Genomic DNA, 20450 nt, shown 5'->3' on the forward strand with positions numbered 1-20450 from the left:
GTAATAACTTCAGCTTTAAATAGTGAAAGATGCTTTTTCAATACTGTAGATACGTAGAGGATACTATCAAACATCGTGTGGTCTTTCCACTCCTAGCTCTGCATGCACCTCTCTGATGCCAACTCAGAGTCAGTGGAAGTGTTTCCAGCTAACGCCCTTCTGTGCTGTGTGGGATCGGCATGCAAACTCTCTCATGAGAAGCGGAAAGCCAGAGACACCATGGCAGTACATGGGAAAGGAAGTGCCACTGAGCAGCCAGAGACCACCAAGAGCAGTTGTTTAACAGAGTTAAACTCAGAGCCCACTGAAGTCAATGGGAATTTCGTTACCAACACTGACTGGACTTGGATTTTCCCTAAAATACTGTCAAATGAGGAAAGCCAACCAACTTTAAAAAGCCTCACCATTATGCTTCAGATGCAAAAATCCTAGGCGGTGCTTGAAATTATTTTAGATTACGATTTCAGGTGGAAGTCTTTTCAACTTGGTTTTCCCTTTAAGGGCAGGTTTCCTTATAAAACAAGAGCAGTATTCTCTTGCATTTGAACTTTGCATGAAAATCCTTATTTCCAACACATCATAATAAGTCTTTTACAGCTCAGTAGGTTACCAGGAATTAAACCGCCCACACCCTCGCAGTGACTTACACATCATGAATAAAGACATGTAAGAATAGAATGAAGTAGAAGGGAGTCATGTGGTAAGAGGACTAGGAAATGCAAATATTTTACTTTGAATTACTATCACCAGGTAGTTTTCAGAGGAGCCACCAGCTACACAAATACAAAGCAAAGTACAAATACTAATCGTTCTTATCTTTTGTCTGTACTCTACATGCCTGAGTTCACTATTTAAACACACATTAACAAGTGAGCTAAAGCAAAATGACATCTCACTTCCAAAATGCCACGTGAACATCCTATACAGTGGGCCAGTCGCAAGAAACCACATCAAATAAAATAAGGATTTACTTCCTGTTCAGCTACTTGCAGTTTCTGAAGCAAAAATAACATCCCCAAGTCTTGCTGAAGAGAGAAAAGCATATTTCTCTCTTTAAACAGGCACTACTACAGTCCTACTATTATATCCTACTACTACTATAGTAGTCCAACTGTAGTAGTACAAGTCCACTACCAAACCATGTGGATTGCCAGATAGCCAGTGCTACGACAGCACATCAAACGAAAGTACCCTGGCTGCAGGGGCACCAGCCCTGCTCATATGTGCACTACTGCGTGCACCAGCCTGGCCAGTTGAAAGCACGCTTATCACAGTATCATTATTCTTCCATTTTAAGTTAAAAAGCCAACTAAACCTATATTGCACAAAAAAAGCCCTCCATAGTAGATTTTTTCCAAGTTCAATAAGAAGGGTATTGTATCAAGTGGCAGTAGCTAGGCAGTCTTTATTGGGCTCATAAAGAATTATGATTTTGCCCTATTCTCTATATAAGTGAATTTCTTAAAATATCATTTTTAAAATGGCACTACTTCTTCTCATGATAGTGTTTCTTTAATATATTAACTTTCCCACATCCCATACTTTGATGGTTCGGCAATTTTCTAGTTCATTTTAAATCAGTTTTTGACAAAACAATACCAACAGTTCAGTAAGTGTCCCAGCTGAATTTTACAATTTACGTTTCTTTCTGAAATACCCTTTTACAGAATACCTTTAGCAACTAATAAAATTCTTCAATTTTAAAGCCAAAAGAATCACATTAAGCACTAAATTCATGAGGAAGAAGTGATACTGAATGTTGATAGTAGATTTTGGTTTTAACACTAGATTTATTTTTTTTTAACCAGTAATACATTGTAATTTACAGCTTTCATGCATACGCCACTGTATGGAATTTTAGTTATACTTTTGATGCTTTGACATACACATACGCAGATGTGTACACATACATGCATACATGTATGTATGTGCATACATACATGTAAATATATAAGTGCATGTATATATATGTATGTATATACAGATACATACACATGGACACATACATTCAAGTAAGCCATTGCTGTTAATCTTCTCTGTTCTGGTCAAACAATAATGAAAGAATATATAGTGGAAAGTCACGACTATGAAATAAAATTTATTCTTATGTGCTAGATAAGACGCAATAACTAAGCTGAGTAGAACACTGGTGAAGACATATAAACGTTGTTTATATATATTGTGTGTGTAAACAGTGAAGTGTACCACTAATAACATAGCCCGCCATCTGTGATTTATAACAACTTCGCATCAGTAACACCATGATAACTAACTTTTATAAATTATGAACTCCTATTGCATTCTCACTTTGGAAAAAGATATACAGCCTTACTAAGAGAGCTCATCTAAACCTAGGCACAAGAGCAGAGCTGCAGACCCAACTGTTTCAAAAATTTACCACACTTAACTCCTAGTAACTGCCCATTCATTGGAGACAATCTTGCCCACCTGAGATAGGAGCAATTTTGGTTTGCTTCAGTACAAAGCACAACACCTCAGGTTCAATTTTCCTTTACTTCAGCTGTGGTACTTTTCTTCAACTTCCAAATGAGAGAAGTAACTAATGGTTGAGGGCAGGACCTTCCTAGATGGCTCCAACTTGATCCACAAGAGGCAACTGGGCTTTTGCAAGAAAAAAAAGCTGCAATTTTTAAAACAAGCTCTGTAAACCTTTCCACTATGTGCTTTAAATCTAGTATAGACAAAGAATGTTTAAACACTCTATAGCTCTTGCGTTTAATATTAAACACGTCTTCTTTACAGTCCATTTGAGATTTTTTTATTTAAACATGGACTAAGTATTTTTTTCTCAAATATTTGTATTAAAAGGCGAGGTCAGCTCCAGAATTCCTAGAAAAGAGCACCACAAAAAGCCACCTAAAAAGGACACCAAAAGAAGGGCATGTTAGACATAGGGTTTGAGAGGTGAAGGAAGTTATGTTTAAGTTTACCTCAGTCTCTTCTGTTGGTAGTATTTTGGTGAATGGAAATAACAGCTACAGAGTTTTTTTATTTTACTACTATTTATAAGATGTTTCAGCTGTATGAACGACACAAACATATAAATACATATTTTCATAAGTGATACATATCACAGAATCTTAAGTTTAATTTATTTAATGAACAGGAATATTTGTCCCTTTACTGTAAACCCCACTGCCCTAAAAAGAACTATATTCATAGCTTGGGAGGAGGGGGAAAAACTGGCAATGCTAATGCCATCACACAATGGAGGAATAAGACAGGACAACCTGAGCAGTGATAAAGGTGCTGTGGTGGCCTCATGTGATGGCAACCAGAAGACCAACTACCTCAAGGGTTTGCAGAGCTGTAGTGGGTCCTCGTACACCCCACTGGGGAAACCTGTGTGCTCAAGCACCTTTCTGAAATGCCTGTACACCAATGCACGCAGCATGGGTAATAAACAGGAGGAACTAGAGGTCTGGGTGTGGTCACAGGGCCATGATCTCATTGCAGTCACAGAGACATGGTGGGGTGGCTCACATGACTGGAACGTGATGATGGAGGGCTACAGGCTTTTCAGGAAAGACAGACCAGCAAGGTGAGGTGGGGGAGTTGCTCTTTATGTGAGGGAGCAACTGCAATGCATCGAGCTCTGCCTTGGAGTGGAAGGAGAACAAGTTGAGAGCTTGTGGGTAAAAATTAAGAGACAGCCAAATATGGGTGACACTGTTGTGGGTGTTTGCTACAGGCCACCTGATCAAGAAGAGGAAGCTGATGAAGCCTTCTACAGATGGGTGGAAGTAGCCTTGCAATCAGAGGCCCTGGTCCTCATGGGGGACTTCAACCACACTGATATTTGCTGGAAAACCAACATGGCGAGCCATGCATGATCCAGAAGGTCCCTGCAGAGCATCGAGGACAACTTTTTGATGCAAGTGGTGGAGGAGCAAACAAGGCAAGATGTGCTGCTCGACCTTATCCTAACAAACAAGGGCTGGTTGAGGATGTGACAGTTGGGGGTAGCCTTGGCTACAGAGACCAGAATCCCATGGGCCTAGGGCTCTGGAAGGCAGCGGGGTCCAAGAGAGCTGGTCAGTATTCAAGGACCACTTCCTCCAAGCTCAAGACTGGTGCATCCCCAGGAGGAAGAAGTCAGGCAGAGGAGCCAGGAGACCCGCATAGACAAGCAAATAGCTTCTAGAGAAACTCAAATGGAAGAAGGAGGTTCACAGTATGTGGAAAAGGGACTGGCCACTTGGGAGGAATATAGGATTGTTGTCAGGGTATGCAGAGATGTGATGAGGAAGACCAAGGCCCACTTGGAATTAAATCTGGCAAGGGATGTCAAAGAAAACAAGAAGGGCTTCTTTAAATACATCAGCAGCAAAAGGAAGACTGCGGATACAGTGGGCCCACTGCTGAACAAGGAAGGGGCCCTGGAGACGCAGGATGCAGAGAAGGCAGAGTTACTGAATGCCTTTTTTAACTTGGTCTTTACTGCTGAGGCTGGCCCTCAGGCATTTCAGCCCCCAGAGAAGAGGGGAAGACAGGAAGACTTACCCTTGGTTGAGAAGGATTGGGTCAGAGATCACCTATGCAAACGGGATCCATGGGCCCTGATGGGATGCACCCGCCAGTGCTGAGGAAGCTGGCAGATGTTCTTGCTGAGCCACTCTCCATCATCTTTGAAAGATTGTAAAGGACAGCAGAGGTGCCCGAGGACCGGAGGAAAGCAAATGTCACTCCAATCTTCAAACAGGGCAAGAAGGAGGACCTGGGGAACTATAGACCAGTCAGCCTCACCTCCATCCCCGGAAAGCTGATGGAGCAGTTCATCCTGGAGGTCATCTCCAGGCATGTAGAGGACAAGAAGGTTATCAGAAGCAATCAACATGGATTCACCAAGGGAAGATCATGCTTGACCAACATGATAGCCTTCTACGATGCCGTGACTGGCTGGATTGATGAAGGGAGAGAAGTGAATGTTGTCTATCTTGACTTCAGTGAGGCATTCAACCCTGTCTCCCATAGCATCCTCACAGGCAAGCTAAGGAAGCATGGGCTGGATGAGTGGACAGTGAGGCGGATTGAGAACTGGCTCAACAACAGAACTCAGAGGGTCGTGATCAACGGAGCAGAGTCTGGATGGAGGCCTGTCACTAGTGGTGTTCCCCAGGGGTCTGTGCTAGGTCCAGTCATGTTCAACAGCTTCATCAATGACCTGGATGAAGGGACACAGTGTAACCTTAGCAAGTTTGCGGATGATACCAAGCTGGGAGGAGTGGCTGATACACCAGAAGGCTGTGCTGCCATCCAGCGAGACCTGGACAGGCTGGAGAGCTGGGCTGAGGGGAACCTCATGAAATTCAACAAGAGCAAGTGCAAGGTCCTGCACCTGGGGAGGAACAACCGCAGGCACCAGTACAGGCTGGGGGCTGATCTACTGGAAAGCAGCTCTGTTGAGAAGGACCTGGGAGTGCCGGTGGACAACAAGCTGACCATGAGCCAGCACTGGGCCCTTGTGGCCAAGAAGGCCAACAATATCCTGGCCTGCATTAAAAGGATTGTGGCCAGCAGGTCGAGGCAGGTTATCATCCCCCCCTACTCTGCCCTAGTGAGACCACATTTGGAGTACTGTATCCAGTTTTTGGCCTCCCCAGTTTAAGAAGGATGGGGAACTGCTTGAGCAAGTCCAGCGGAGAGCTACCAAGATGATCAGGGGACTGGAGCACCTCCCTTATGAGGAAAGGCTGAGAGACTTGGGTTTGTTCAGCCTGGAGAAGACTGAGGGGGGATTTAATCAATACCTATAAATATCTAAAGGGTGGTCATCAAGAAGATGGGATTGGACTCTTTTCAGTAGTGTCCAATGACAGGACAAGGGGCAACGGGCACAAGTTGGAACACAGGAAGTTCCACCTCAATATGAGAAAAAACTTCTTTCCTGTGAGGGTGCCAGGGCAGTGGCACAGGCTGCCCAGGGAGGCTGTGGAGTCTCCTTCCTTGGAGACATTCAAAACCCACCTGGACGCGTTCCTGTGCCCCCTGCTCTGGGTGTGCCTGCTCAAGCAGGGGGGGTTGGACAAGATGATCTCCAGAGGTCCCTTCCAACCCCTACCATTCTGTGACAATCTCATTTTGGTAACTGTTCAGGTAAATATTCAGTTACCATTTCTATTTTCCTAAAAAGGAAAAAAAATGCCTGGCTACAGAATAACAAAAATGTTTCCAATTTCTGTCATCATTTGAAGCAATCGCTACAAAAGACAGAAAAGTCAAGAACTAAAACTAATCCAGTGAGGAGTCTGCCTTAGTGGGGCTCATTTTAGAACTGGCTGCCTTTGCACTTGGATGTATAAATGCTAATTATCAAGGTCATCACAGATTTGTGTGATATTTTACGTTTTCTTTCTGCCTTTCTATTAACCTGAGAAATAAAAGTGTTCTTCCTAAAAATATTACTCTAAAATTCTAGAATATCTTAGAACTATATCAGAGAGCTGCCTAGACTTACTGTGTTCAACAGCATCCTCTCTCTTAATTTTCAAAGGTTACAGAAATCAACTGCTACAACTATTGCATTGTGAGATTAAGCTGCTGTCCCTCCATAAGTAATATATCCCTCCATTGTGACATATAATTTCTAAAGCATTAGTATCTTCTTTGGGAAACCCCTATACTTGTTTTCCTATTCACTAAGGTATTTGCAAAAAAATTGAAGTAATTCTTGGGCCATGACTGGAAGCCCTTAAAAAAAAAAAAAAAAAAAAAAAAGAGAGAGATCTCAGCCTGTTTGCAGTGAAGTAGATTTGGAGGAGTGACTCACGTGGGCAACCTTGATATATAATCTGTTTGCTTGCTATTTATTAGTGATGGATGCCCCATTCCAAACCACTTTGCTCGCTGGGCCAAGAGAACTCTGGCCATTTGTGCAGCATGCAAAACCTCCCAATTCACTTCAGGCTGGCAAGGAAAATGGGTATCAGAAGAATTGTGATTAGGGCAGAGGGGAGCTCTTTTGAGAAAAAGCTGCTAAAACCCATCTCTGAAGTAATTTGTATTAGATCTAGCATGTGCACTTTAGGATTTGTAACTGAAACAATTAAAAACATATGTATAAGAAGTATTCTCTAATATTACAATTGCTAATGTAATTAATATCTGAAATTTTGCGGATGATTTCTCCATAAACTGAAGGATTTTGATTAACAAAGTGTCAGCAACATAACCACAGCACTCAGGATCTACTTTAATGCTTTTTTTCCAGATCAGCTGAAGAAAGATCCTGTACCCAGCCACACAAGCACTGGTGTTGGGACCATACTAAGTAACAGCAGGATCATACAAAATAATATTCAACATGCTTGGACCTAGACCCAGGTGTCCTTCATGCCCACATTTTGCCAGATAATTCTGGCTTAAGGTCTGCAGAATTGGTGACAGATAGGTGATCTAATTGAAGCAAAGACCTTTGGGTGAAACTAAGCCAGCAAAATAACTTTTTGTAGCTAATTTGGTGGGCTACCATTAGGGAAAGACAGAAACTAATAGAAACTTCCAAGATTGACACTGGACCACTGAGACAATTATAATAGGCTTACAAGAGGTGATAAGACTACAGACAAATGGTGATATCACATCATTCACCTTTGTGCTGTCCTTCCTTGTGTCTTTAATACGTCTCTTCAAACAGGTTATCTGCAGGAGTGGTAAGGAGCTCTCATTTTGGAGAAAGATACAGAATAAAGTGGAGATCTCACGCGCAAGTCTCACTGCACACTTTGTCATACAGGAGTGAGGGGAAGATAAGTAAAACACCCTCAAAAAATAAACAGACCAAAATATAGTGCCCAACTTTTATTTCCCAAAACAGTGAATAAGAGAGTGAGAAATTCTATATCTGCAGGACAAAGGTGCCAGCAAAACAGAAAGATAGTCAGGTGCTTTAGATAACAACTGTCTCTGAAGCACAGGACACACATATCAGCTCTCAATAAATTCAGCTGAAGGTGGCTATGAAGTTATTCCAGAATTTGAAGAATGCTGTTCTCTACACTTTTGTGATAAAGGAAAACAAGTGACATAACTGTTGAAACTGAAACTAGAGAGAAGTGGATTTAGAATTGATCTTGGATTGAAAGAGGTAACCATGCAGGTTAGTGGACATTATTGAAGTCAAGAATTGTCTGATGGAAAGGATGGATACTTACAGAAGCCAATAGCCTTTCAACATTAGAAAGAATTCAAAATATTACAAGAAACCTTACTAGAAGCATTGGCTAGAACAGTATACAGATTTCAGTTGTAGCTGCTTTGACAACTATCATGTGGAAATACACAGGTTAACACACAGGGGAAAAAAAGGCAACATTTGCATCATTTTGCAGACAATCAGCAAGAACCCACAGAGCATGAATGGTAGGGACAAAGAAATGACAGTTGTGCCACTAGCAAAGAACAATTACTCACAGAAGCAGTGAACACCTTTGTAAAAGAATTAAAAAATATTTTTTGGCACTTTCTTCAACCAGACTACTTTGATGACATAAAGGATACAAAGATTTTTACTTAGGTAATACCATTTTGAACTGGAGTGGGGTAAAAAGCAAGTGAACATGGCCAGAATGTTCTGAGCAGGAACCAGAATTTTTGAAGGCTAAATCTTAGCAAAAGTGTATATTCTAGAGAGTGGAAGCAACAAATCTAGGCAAGAAGTTAACTGAAAAAGCTGATTTCATGGTGAGGCTATCATTGACCTGCTCTACCAGACAAACAAAAGGTATAATGATGCTTTGGAATGAGGAACATATGTAAAGAACTTTAGATATAAACCAATTGCTGATCTATACCTGAGCAAAGCGTTTCTAATGAAAATCTTCAGCAAGTCAATGTTTCATTTCCTTGTTAGGATTTGCATCAGAAATCCTTTATATTTTCTACAGGTGCGTGAGTGAGGATATTACTGGCATAATGATCCTACAATGGTATCATTTAAACATACAAATATCCTGAGCACTAATAAAGCTAAAAAGTACCCATTGAATAAGTCTTTAAGACATTTTGGTATTGAAAGGAACCTAGCACTGACTAAAATGGGTCTTAAGCTATCTCTGTCCTTTGCTAAAAATGTTCAGCAAACTTTCCTTCTTTCCCAGGTAGATACAGTTTTTTTCTTTTTCAGCAATCAGTGGAAGATCCGCAAGCTGAGGTTAAAGCTCGAAAGCTTCAGCAGTTGTAGACACTCTCTGGAACACTGGACAAACATTAATTGCTAAAGCTTTTGTCCACAATGAAACAAACTTACTGGAGCACTCACTCTCTATATCACTGAGGAGTGCATTTTCAGTGCAGCATGGGACTAGGTTTAAATACACAAGAATTTCTAAGGTATTTCAGAATGTACATTTAAGTATATACAAAAATTATTTAGGGGCTGAAAAATATCTAAGATAAGGGCTGGAAATACTCTGAACTGGCCTAAATGCAAGGCCAGAAATGGGATTTTTAGAGTTATCTCATATGCCAAAAAACATAACGAGTAAGTCAACATAGGCAGTACAAAATATTGACACTGCAGCTCTAAGTAGGATAGATTTGTTTATGTTGCTTGGAAAAAAAATACACTACTTTTAGATTAATATTCTCATTTTGCTGAGACAGCAGCTCCTGATAAAATGACATCTAAGCTGGTGATGGTGTATATGCAGTATTTGTACTAGATACAGCACAGCTGATAGTGATACCTGATAAAGGACAACTTATTAAGCAAAAGTATAAATTGTTCTAAGTAATGGAGTGATCTAAAAGTTTTATCCTCAAGTCTAATGGTTTTAATGGACAATAATAATGTAGATACTGAAAAAGGTGCCTAGTTAGATTCTAATCCATGATATAACACAGCAGTATCACTACTTTCTTTAATCAATGCAGCCAAGTGGTGGTAATTTCTAAAGCGTGACCAGAGAAAATACACAGAAAGAAATTAGTAGATAATGTATATATTATATTAATAACATTGGGGGTTCCTTCCCATTGCCACTGCATATAGTGTTATCTGTGTGTTCGCAGAGGGAAACATTAGTTGCAAGACTTAAAGAATGCAAATGATCATCCTGGAATTGCTGGGTACTATAACATGGAAGGAATAAGGCACCCTATTTCAGTTTCAGAAAGGAAGAAAAGAGGCATCAAATTTACCTTTTTGCCTAAAGAAACCTTGGGCGAGTAACAATAACGCAATATTCTGACAACTGAACATCAAAACACAATCCAGTCAGAGAAAAGGGGCTTTCTGGCTCTGATTAATACTGGATTCAACTTAAGTCTAAGTAACAGTGCAAAACATCTCAAAATTTAACTGGATTAAGTAATAAAATTCACTATTAGGCTGGTTGTGTATAATCTGAAATTTTATTGAAGGCTAACTTGCTTTTTTAGCAGTACTGTTACAGAAACTTGGAGAGAAATGGCATTATAGACTAAGCGGCCAAGTTTCTAAATCCCATACAAAATAACCAGACAGAGCACTATAAAGCTTTTCCACTTCAAGAAGAAACTATCAGATAAAGCGTATTTTTTGCAAGCATCCTAAGAAACCAAGTGATCAGCGACAAACTCATTTCCCAGACTGCTGTGCACTCTTCAGCCATGGTCAAGGATGTGGCATTGGACTCTGTCTTCTGTCAGGGGAAGAACAATCATAATTTACACTAATTCAGAAATGAAATGTAGGGTTTATTACTCAAGAGCCTGGCAGCTGAACAGCAATATGTGAGATCTACCCTGTGAACAGTATGTACTGTAGGCAGAATCGTTAGAATGAAGGAAGACTAAAGATGAAGCCAAGATTCCTGGTGAGATCTATCAGATGCTTATTAAGGCAAGAGATTTCAAAAGCTACATGACAGAAGGGATAAAACAACGGAAAATAATCTAGGATAGTGCACAGTCAAAGAGGAGACAGAAATATCAGTGCTGTATGTGAATATAAGCTAAACATTTGTAAATGCAGTTCTGCAGAGCAACTGATGTAAAAAGAATACAAAAGTACTGACCTACTTCACGACTCTTCGTGTTCTTACTACCTTATACAAGCTTTAAGGCTAACAGTTCATCTTCATCCTCATTCACTCAAAATCATCATCCAACTTTCTACTGAAGGCCTCCCTTTCTCCTCATCTGCCAAGAAACCTGCAAGGGGGTTATTAATGTAATGGAATGTGGAAAAGCAGTTGAATGAAACAGTGTCACGACACTCCAAGTATGGTGGAAACTTCTTCCAAGAATTTCTGTATCAAGTCAGCTTTGATGTTTATAGTAGGCTTGCAGCTCCATCCCCCCAGTTAGCAAACTTCTGTGCATATCTACTGAAGAGGAAAGAAAGAAAGAAAGAAAGAAGTGTCTTTGCCTCAGGATAAATGAAAAGGGATTTCAATTATGTCTGTTCTTGACAATGTCTAGTGTAACAGGAACTTGCTGAAGACCAAGTTCCTGGCAAGATACAAGGGGAGAGAGACCTTTGAGCATAACTATAATTTTGTTAGGGCATTAATTAAAATCCATATTGATCCACAGAGGAAAGTACACAATAGAAAATTGGTATATACTATGCCTGGTGCTGGAAAGTCATTCATAAGAGTACTCAGGCTCCACAGGAAACACAGTGATATCGCTGACACAATAAAGGGCCCTAAAACTAAATAAGGTACGTGGCCATCACAGTACTATGCTCACTTGAAAGACAAGGTGGGGAACTATGATTGATTCTATTCTAACTCAACGGCATAAAGCAGAGAGTAGATAAAAAATGGGACATGAACTACATGTTTATAAAGACTTTAAAGGAGAAATGACTTCAGCAAAATCCTTTAAGGGAATATTCAATAGAAGCAATATGCCAACAATTTTGTCTAAAACCTCCTGCACAAAATTGTCAGAATCAGACACATTTGCTCTTTTTTTTTTCTTTTTTCATCATTTATCACTGCAAATATTTATGTATTTCAATAATGCACTATAAATCATTTTAATGTCCACTGGAGGTTATATGGTAAGTACCTTTTTTAAAAACAAAACAAAACAAAATACACACCCCCCATATTTAAATGAGAAGATGGCAAATTTCTGTGTCACAGGGATACAGACTTTTGCATTAATGTAAAGATTTTTCTCAGCTTTTTAACTAGCTAATCTTCAGATAACTACTAGTTAACCCCACATATAATGCACAGATTTTGAATAATTTGCCTTTTTCTGAATAGCTGGAAAAGACAGGAGGTTTTAAAGTCGTTTTGTTAGGGGATGCTCTTAAATAACCATGACTATATACACTGAAGAATCAAAGGGTATAGTAGAAACTGCAAGGTCCAGATTGTTAATCCAACAAATGGATGACCAGGAAATGCAGCACGTATTTACAGTGTTGATTAGGGCAAGAGAATTGAGAACATCCTAAAACACATGGAGCCCCACAATGCAATATACCCGACCAATATTTATTGCTGCCTCTGTAGAAGCAATTTCCATTTTGATGCGTTCTCTCATACATGATGTTCTGAAACAGTTAAGTAACATGAAAAATACAGGTTCAAGATTATATCTGTCACAAACGAAAATACAGCATTTATGCAGCATTACATAATAAAGCCACTGGTTTATGGACCCAAGGTCCTCTTGGGACTGCAACAAATCTACATATTGTCATACGGTGATAGATTTTTACATTTGCATATGTGAATTAAGAAAAACCCACATTAATAAGCAAAACAAAAAAAACCACAATTATTGAGTCTAAAGGGCTGAGGAAATTTAACATTGTCATTTGGTTGTGGTAAAGGTCACTATTAGTTCACAAAATCTGTCTGGAAAGCCACCTATCTTAGGCAACATTTTATAAAGAAATCCAGGAGTCTCTTAAAACCGCCTAATTCCAAGGGGGGTGCCAGCACTGAGGGCAGATCTGCATTTGTTCTGTACTTAAAAGACAGCAGAACTGCGGGGGGTGGGGGGGAAAGGCTGCTGACAGTTCTTTGCACACTTATTTTAGAAACTAGGAATGAATTAACTCTACAAAACTGTCTATCAGGCTGGTATGTCTAGCAAGTAATTTCTAAAATTCTACTATGCTAATACAGGTGAACTTATTAACACCGATTTTGGCCAAAATAAATATCAATTTTGTGGAGATAATCAATGCTAAGCATGGAGCTCCATAAATTTATGGAACTCAACAAATTTAGGGAAGAGATTATATGACATGGTATCTGCAATAACAGGTGACTGGATTGGTGATCTTAGCATTCTCTTCCATTCTTGTTTTCTGAAACTACTACGTATAAATTAGATACCAGGTTTCACTAGTAGTGTAACCCAGTTTTGAACATAAACATTCAGAGTTGAAACATGAATACATCCTCACACTACATCATCCAGACTATTCCATGATTATTTCAGCTCATGGATAAGTCCTGCACACCTCCATAGCCATCCCTCTCTCTCTTATGCTTTAATCTAATGGCACAATTAGTCCAATGAAGGATTAGACATTGAAATTTCTAATGTTAAGAAGTTTAACTAGAGCTCTCCTACCCTTAAGTATCAGAGTATGCAAAAAATACATCATCCTCACATGTTTTAGCAGTAAGCATTATATATCTTCTAACATATATAAAAATTAGCATGCAGGGATATTGCTACAAAAAGCTGTATCTAACCCAACATTCTGATATCTCTAAATATATTTGTAGACATATAACAATAAAAATATAAATGTACACCTAACTATCCACATCTGTATATATTGCCACAAGATTTTGGAACAGTACATTTGATAAATGCAGTATACAAAAAAATGGAGGCAAAAGCGCATAATTTACTAATAGTATGCACTTTTTTAGAACACTTTATAAGATCTTGATTTAACCTACCTGATATCCCTACAGAGCTGGAAAGCATAGGCTAATTTTTATGGCACAGAAAGTGAGGTAAACAAAAAAATTGCAAAGCAGCACAAAATCCCAGGCCTCCCAGTTTTTAACAGTGAACTCTAACCCACTGAAAAGTTACCAGCCTTATTTTGGGATATTATCTTCAGTTCTTGAGCACTTTTTCATGGAAATCTCTCCATCCCCCACTCCAAGAGAAAACAATATATTCAATCTGAGGAAGCCACCTGTGCTTTTTAATAGTGTTGCCTGACAAAGAATAGGTCTTGTAATAGATGAGATACATAAATGGAAAACCATTCAACATTTGAGAAAGGTGACTAAATTCACTAGCCTAGTGTCAATTTTTAATTCCTAGGTTTGTTTTTTGAGGTTTTTTCAAAGGCCATTCATGAAATATTAGAGATGCCTGTCTTATATTAATGTTATGTCCTCTGACATCCACTCAGTGAAAGATAAAAAGATGGCATTAAGTTTTAGCAGTGAAGTGAAATGTTTCATGGTGCAAGGTGACCCAGTCTCATTTAACAGATTACCAAAATATAATAAAATAAAACCTATGGTCTTTACACAGGCAAAAACAGTGCAGCAAGAGGACAAATATAATTTTAAAAACTTAAAAGACCAATTGAAATGAATCGTGTATATTTGTAACATGTCAGTGAGTCCTCTGTAGCTATCCAGTCCTTGTAAGAGCATCCATACTGAGAGCAAATTTTAGTACAGGCAGGTTGAGCTTTCCCTACAATTTTACCCTGCCAGTATATCTAATCCAAATAAAAATGTCCCAAACTCAATTAAGCTGTTTGATTACAATAAAAATAGTCCTTGCTCTTCATTTTAGTCTCAGTATCTACTGGTTGATAGCTTATAATTCACAGGGTACGCATTGTCTAACTGCATTAATCCACAGCTGGGGGCGTGGGGGGTGGGGTGGGGGTGTGGGAAGAAAGCTCATACCAGTCTGATGATGTGTGTGCAATTCAATTATACCAAGATAACCTGCCTTGGGTTAAGATTACCAAAAGAAAACTTTAGGAAGCACAGATTTTGTAAAACAGATCTAGACTTAATACAATCCTTCTCACTCAGCTTGTTTTTGGGTGTTACTACGATTTTCATACATCTTTCTCTAATGTGTTTTCTGATAGCTACTGACAAACTTAAAATATTTTCATGATGGACTTTGGCTGTAATCCACTATGGCAATTCCTCCGTTTCTAAACCCTCACATTTAGTCCTTCAAATCCATTCACTGAGAGCTGCCTCACCTGCCACTCTGATTGCAATGCCTCCCAGACCCTCATCAGCTCACCTCATCTATCCACTGTCACACAAACTTGGGCTCGATTTGTTGAAACGGAGGAAACTTCTACTGGGGTCGAACGATGTAATTTGGGGCTGAAACTAAGTGAAGCTTGCTGGTTTGGATAGAGCGTTAGGTGAAATTCTGCCAAACAAATCCTGAAAAAAAAACCAAAACAAAACTATGAATTCATGCCTGTATTTTACATGGAACGACTCCTTTCAAAATAATTTTGAATTGTTTGAAATTAATCACAGTACACCTGGAAAAGTACAGACAAGATTAAATGAAAAAAATATTTTTTTTTTTTTAATATCCTTTGGCAAAGAAGATAGAGCAATAGCTAAATGTCCCACTTCCTCATTTCCATATTTATTGTTTACACAGTTATTGACTAACAGTGAAACTCTCCTTTAGCACATAGGTTTATGTTATTACCAGGACAGGCACTGAATCTAGAAGACTTAAGTTCCTTCTTAATTTCTGTTTGCGAAAAGTACAAGAAAGCTAAGAAAACAAAACTCATTGAAAGCAATCAAAACTTAAAAAAAAAAAAATTCTTTTGAAAAAATTAAAACTGCCAAATAAATGTAGCAAAATATAACAAATATTTGTTACTTTGTTTTAAAATGTCAGTTCTGTATCAACTGCAGTGATGCTTGCTCTTGCTGCTGCAACCCAGTGTTCAGATCTCATGAAAGGATGGCGCAGTACAGAATACAAGCATTGCAGCAACGCCGGGAAAGAAGTTCAGGTCTGTAAGATGTTCGCAGCACTGCTGTTTTAATTCTGGAATTTTACTCAATAGAAACATCCAAATTAAGGCAGTACAAAACTGAAAAATTTAGTTTTGCCCTGTATTTACAGACGTATAAAAGAAGAGAAAAGGATGAAATGCCAAACGCTTTTACTTCTACTACACAACATTATGTAGATGATACTGGGCAACGTACTTTGTGTAGACAATTTAGCCTATGTGATTCGTGGGCTGATTCTGATCTGCATACATCAGAAAAGCCCTGTAACCCAGTATTTCACTCCAGTGCCCCAGAAGGCATCAGCTAGCAATGAACCTACCCCAGCCAACAGTTCACAGTCCTTCCTTTAATGTAGTAACTAGTAAAGTGCTGGCAGCATTTAAATGGACATTCTTCATCTACCAGACACAAGGCACAGGGAGAGAGAGTTAGTGGGAGGAAGGTGATGGAAGCTGCAGAGTTACAACACACACAAACGTCCACAACTTCAAAAATGTGCTATTAATACATCAGGAGATCTCACTGAATGCAGTTTCTTACCCACTCTGCCCAGATTTGTGCCACTAAACACAAGGCTTAAAGAGCATGGAAAAAAAAAATCCAACCACGTGAAAGTAAAAAAAACCCTCTGTATAATAAAATGGCAATAAAAATCCCTTACCAATTATTTTACTATCTTCTCAAAATAGGAATAGTGTCTCTTATGCCTTAATTTTATCATTTCCTTTGCCCCACGTTAAAACACCAATGTAATTATCCTTTATAAAAGTTGAATGAACTCCCTGTGAAAGTTCGCTCAGGGTGATTATTTAGATGGCTTTTTTATTTGTGGAATTTAGGCAAGAATGTTTCAAGCTCTGCCAAAATAACCACTGGATCTGCTTTAGTATTTTTGCAATTGTTAAAAACCCAACATTTTCTAATAAAAAGAGAGAGAGTAAGGTTAAATACTCTAATTACCAACTTGTAAGAAGAGATGAACATGAAAGTTGTGCAAAGGGGCTCCTAATTTTGATGTATTTGAAACCAATTCTCAGGATTTAATGATTGCAGTGTATCCAGAAAGGTACGACACAGCAACATAATATTAGGGAATATTCTTTGACATTCCCATAATGTATTTAAGCACTACTGAAAAGGTTTTGTTTCTCATTAGTAATTTTACATGCTAGTTTGTTATTTCACATTCTGATGACTTTCAAAGCACTAGACTTCACACATGACACAAAAAATTTCATTTTAAGAAAAGAGATTTCAAATAGCTTGATGTATTTACCTAAAAGAAGGTTTTTCCTAATTACATGATCTCGTCTAATAAGTCAAAAAAAAAAAAAAAAGAGAGAGGTTTTTCCCTAAAAAGCCTTTCCAAAGTACTCTACACCAGATATATTAAAAAGGAATTATTAATATGGCTAGACTTCATCTAGGGGAGCATCTCAGTTGGAAAAAGTTGAAACTTATTTATGTACTTAATTAAAACCACACCTAAATATGGTTTTCCTGAATGAGGCTTTTAGTGTATAAGCAACACAGAGATGGCTACTGAAAAGCTATCCTACAAATGATACAAAAGCTACTTATAGGCTCATAGTAGTTTCCCCCAGTCATACATATTTTCCAGTTCTCTCTCCAACTACTATTGACTTAGCAGAGTACAACTCTCATAAACATAATACAACTGCATTTGCTGCCCCTCTGCTTCCAGAAGTTGACCACAACCACCACCACGATTACACAACCAAAGGCGTAGAGAAATCTGACAACAGAGAGAGGATGATCCAGAGGTGAACCTCCAGAAGATGCAGACAACCACAACATCCCACAGCCATTCTCCTGCAGATCCAGGATCATAACCACAGGATCTGGCTCCCTGTCAAGCGCCCCATGAGCAGGTCCACAGGGCTTTTCAGACCAAGGACACCCATTGCAAAACCTTTGCCTACATTCCTCAGCCCTTCCTGTCATTAAATATTGCTATGATACAGCAGCTCTCTCTCCTTCCACCACACCAGTTGTACTTTGTGACCCTGCCAAAGAAAAAAAAATTTGTGCAGATAATGAAGTCTACCATTCTCTTATCTCTTTCTTAAATACCATATTTCTTTCTGGCAGAACTTTTTTAGAGGTAGCACAAGTCAGACTCTTCCCACTGAGTGATTCCATGAAGATTGTGTTTCGGAAGGTTCTACTTTTATAACTATTTCCTTTTAAAAACTTTCTAATTCAGTACCCGCAGAAGCATACGCATTCCTATGAAAAACTCTACATAAATTTACTGGAAATTACAATTTTAAGACATTTCCAATCTATGAAATTTGATGGGGAAAAATATTACTTCTCTAGAAGTTGATAGAGTGATTAAAAAAACTACAGAAGGATTATCACTGCCTATTAAGTGTGATAGTTGGAGCAATTTCTATGGAATCCTTTCTCATTTTATTCCTATTAGATTCATTAGCATATTTCCAGCTAATAACTAACAATTGTCCACTGTATAAAAAAAGCCCTCCCTAAATCTGCTTCAATGGCTAGACATTATGGCAATCAGTTAAAACTTTCTAATTTCTCATTCAATAGCTCTTCACAGTGCAGACAGCGTTACATCCCTTTGGAAACCGCGAACACCCTGCTGAGCACTGTGGTCCAGTCCCTCACTGCCTATGGCGGTTTGGGCACACACTCCTTCTGCCACGATGCCTGCAGCTCCTGCATGGCTCCACACTTGTGGCATCTCACACTCTTCTCTACCATCCACTATTCGCCTCTTCCAAGAGACAGTTATGCAGGTCTTCAATCTAAGCTTGCATACTTCTTGTTACAGTCATAATGTTTGCAAACACATTTTTTTATTTCAGATATATGTTCCTACCTCACTTAGGTCCTCCCAACACCAGACTCCTGGTTGGTGCACCACTGTTTAGGTACCTGAAATGGCTGATGTGCCTCAACCTCCCAATGCTTTAGTGAGCAGCCTACCAGGGCTGCTTTGCAGCAGCTGCCATGCTACACAAGAACTCAGATAACTTATCTGTTTATTTCCCTCCAGGAAAGTGAATGACTTTTCTTTTAATGGAAGACAATGTTTCCACATTAACAACTGGTTTGCAGCATTGTGTGGTGACTTTCTATTTAGTAAACCATCACTTTAATATCCTCCATTTTGTCATAAGATCATGCAAAGGCTTTCTTGCTGCACAGTGACAATCAATGTTCTCTCCTGCTGAGAAGGACATGGGCTTCATTCAGTTGTATGTTAGTTTTTTCCTCTAATTTTCATTCCTGTGAATAACATGTAAGTTACTCTTAACATCCTTCTAAGTGTTGTTAAATGCTACACAAACTTCACATGGCAAGCCTCTAACTCTTAATGCATCAGATTTTCTACTTTAATGGTTGCTCATCTGGTATGATTTCTTAATGGATTCTTTTTAAAAGAACTAGATTGTGATTAATTGCAGCCCAGGATAATGTACATGAAAAGGATTGGTTTGAACCTTTACCCCAGACATACACCAAGGTGAAAGAAAAGATACAGGTTATAGCTTAATAGTTTTACTTAGATAAATGGTGACATTTCTTAATAGAACCAAACAATTCTATGTTTTGTTCATCAAACTCTTTCTTCTTTTTATTTTTTTTTAAGTGTGTCAAGCAGGTATCAGAATTGAGATGTACTCACTTCACTCAATGGAAATATGCCTGCACTCAGCACCTTCCTTTGTCTAGAATAGATTTGTACATTGAAAAATTCGACAGGCTGTAATTGTTAAAGAGCATTCAAATATTTATTTAGATTGGGTATCAACCTTTATCATAATTCTCTTTTTTTTCTTCAGTTACTAATGTTCGCCTCCTCAGAACAGGCTAAAATGCCATGTAGTTAGTCTGTCCACTGGAGAGTTTTCCAGAACATACAAAACCAAAACCAAAACCCAAACCCACCCTGCTGCTGTTTATTTAGTTCTGTTGGTATGGAGGTGGGGAGGCTCTACAGAGCATTTTCGCACATATGCTCCTATTAAAAGTGTTCTCTATGAGTTAGTAAGCAATTTAAAGATAGTGGCTAGTTTTTTAAATCTCTGAGAATAAGGAACCAGCATATTTAAAGACAGAGAACTTGAGCTCTGATTTTTCAGAGTTCCGTCATGTATTCACAGGAGGGCTGTTCTGAACTTGTCAAACCAAGTCCTGGAACAAGGGACTCAGAAAACAATGGGTTCTTTTTATCATCACACCAATTTTTGCAGTCCAGGTTTTTCAGCCATGATGATCTGGAGTTCTGTGGACAGATTTCCAACAGATTCTACCAGAGGATATGAAAATGCTTTAGAAGCCTAGATTCAGTTTCAAAAAAAGAAAGCTGGTGGTGGTGTCATCAATCTGCTACTGACTGAACTGAAAACAATTTCAAATACGCTAATAAATCCTTTCTTTTTTGGCCCCACTGCCTTTTCAGAATTTAACCCTTTTACAATTTAA

At 38.8% G+C, this 20450-nt stretch overlaps 1 protein-coding gene across 6 annotated transcripts in view; it reads right to left on the reverse strand.

The window, feature by feature from the left end:
* Positions 1–20450, reverse strand: part of FIGN (fidgetin, microtubule severing factor) — a 108728-nt gene that overhangs the window by 55934 nt on the left and 32344 nt on the right. For 2 of the 6 annotated variants that reach the window (XM_064451478.1, XM_064451477.1), the window contains one exon: positions 15223–15371. The exons of the other annotated variants lie outside the window; for them this stretch is intronic. The gene's annotated coding sequence lies outside the window, so the exon portion shown is untranslated. The remainder of the gene's footprint in view (positions 1–15222; positions 15372–20450) is intronic. 6 annotated transcript variants of the gene reach the window in all.

Source organism: Phalacrocorax carbo, chromosome 5 (genome assembly GCF_963921805.1).
Source record: "Phalacrocorax carbo chromosome 5, bPhaCar2.1, whole genome shotgun sequence".
In the NCBI taxonomy this organism is placed as follows: domain Eukaryota; kingdom Metazoa; phylum Chordata; class Aves; order Suliformes; family Phalacrocoracidae; genus Phalacrocorax; species Phalacrocorax carbo.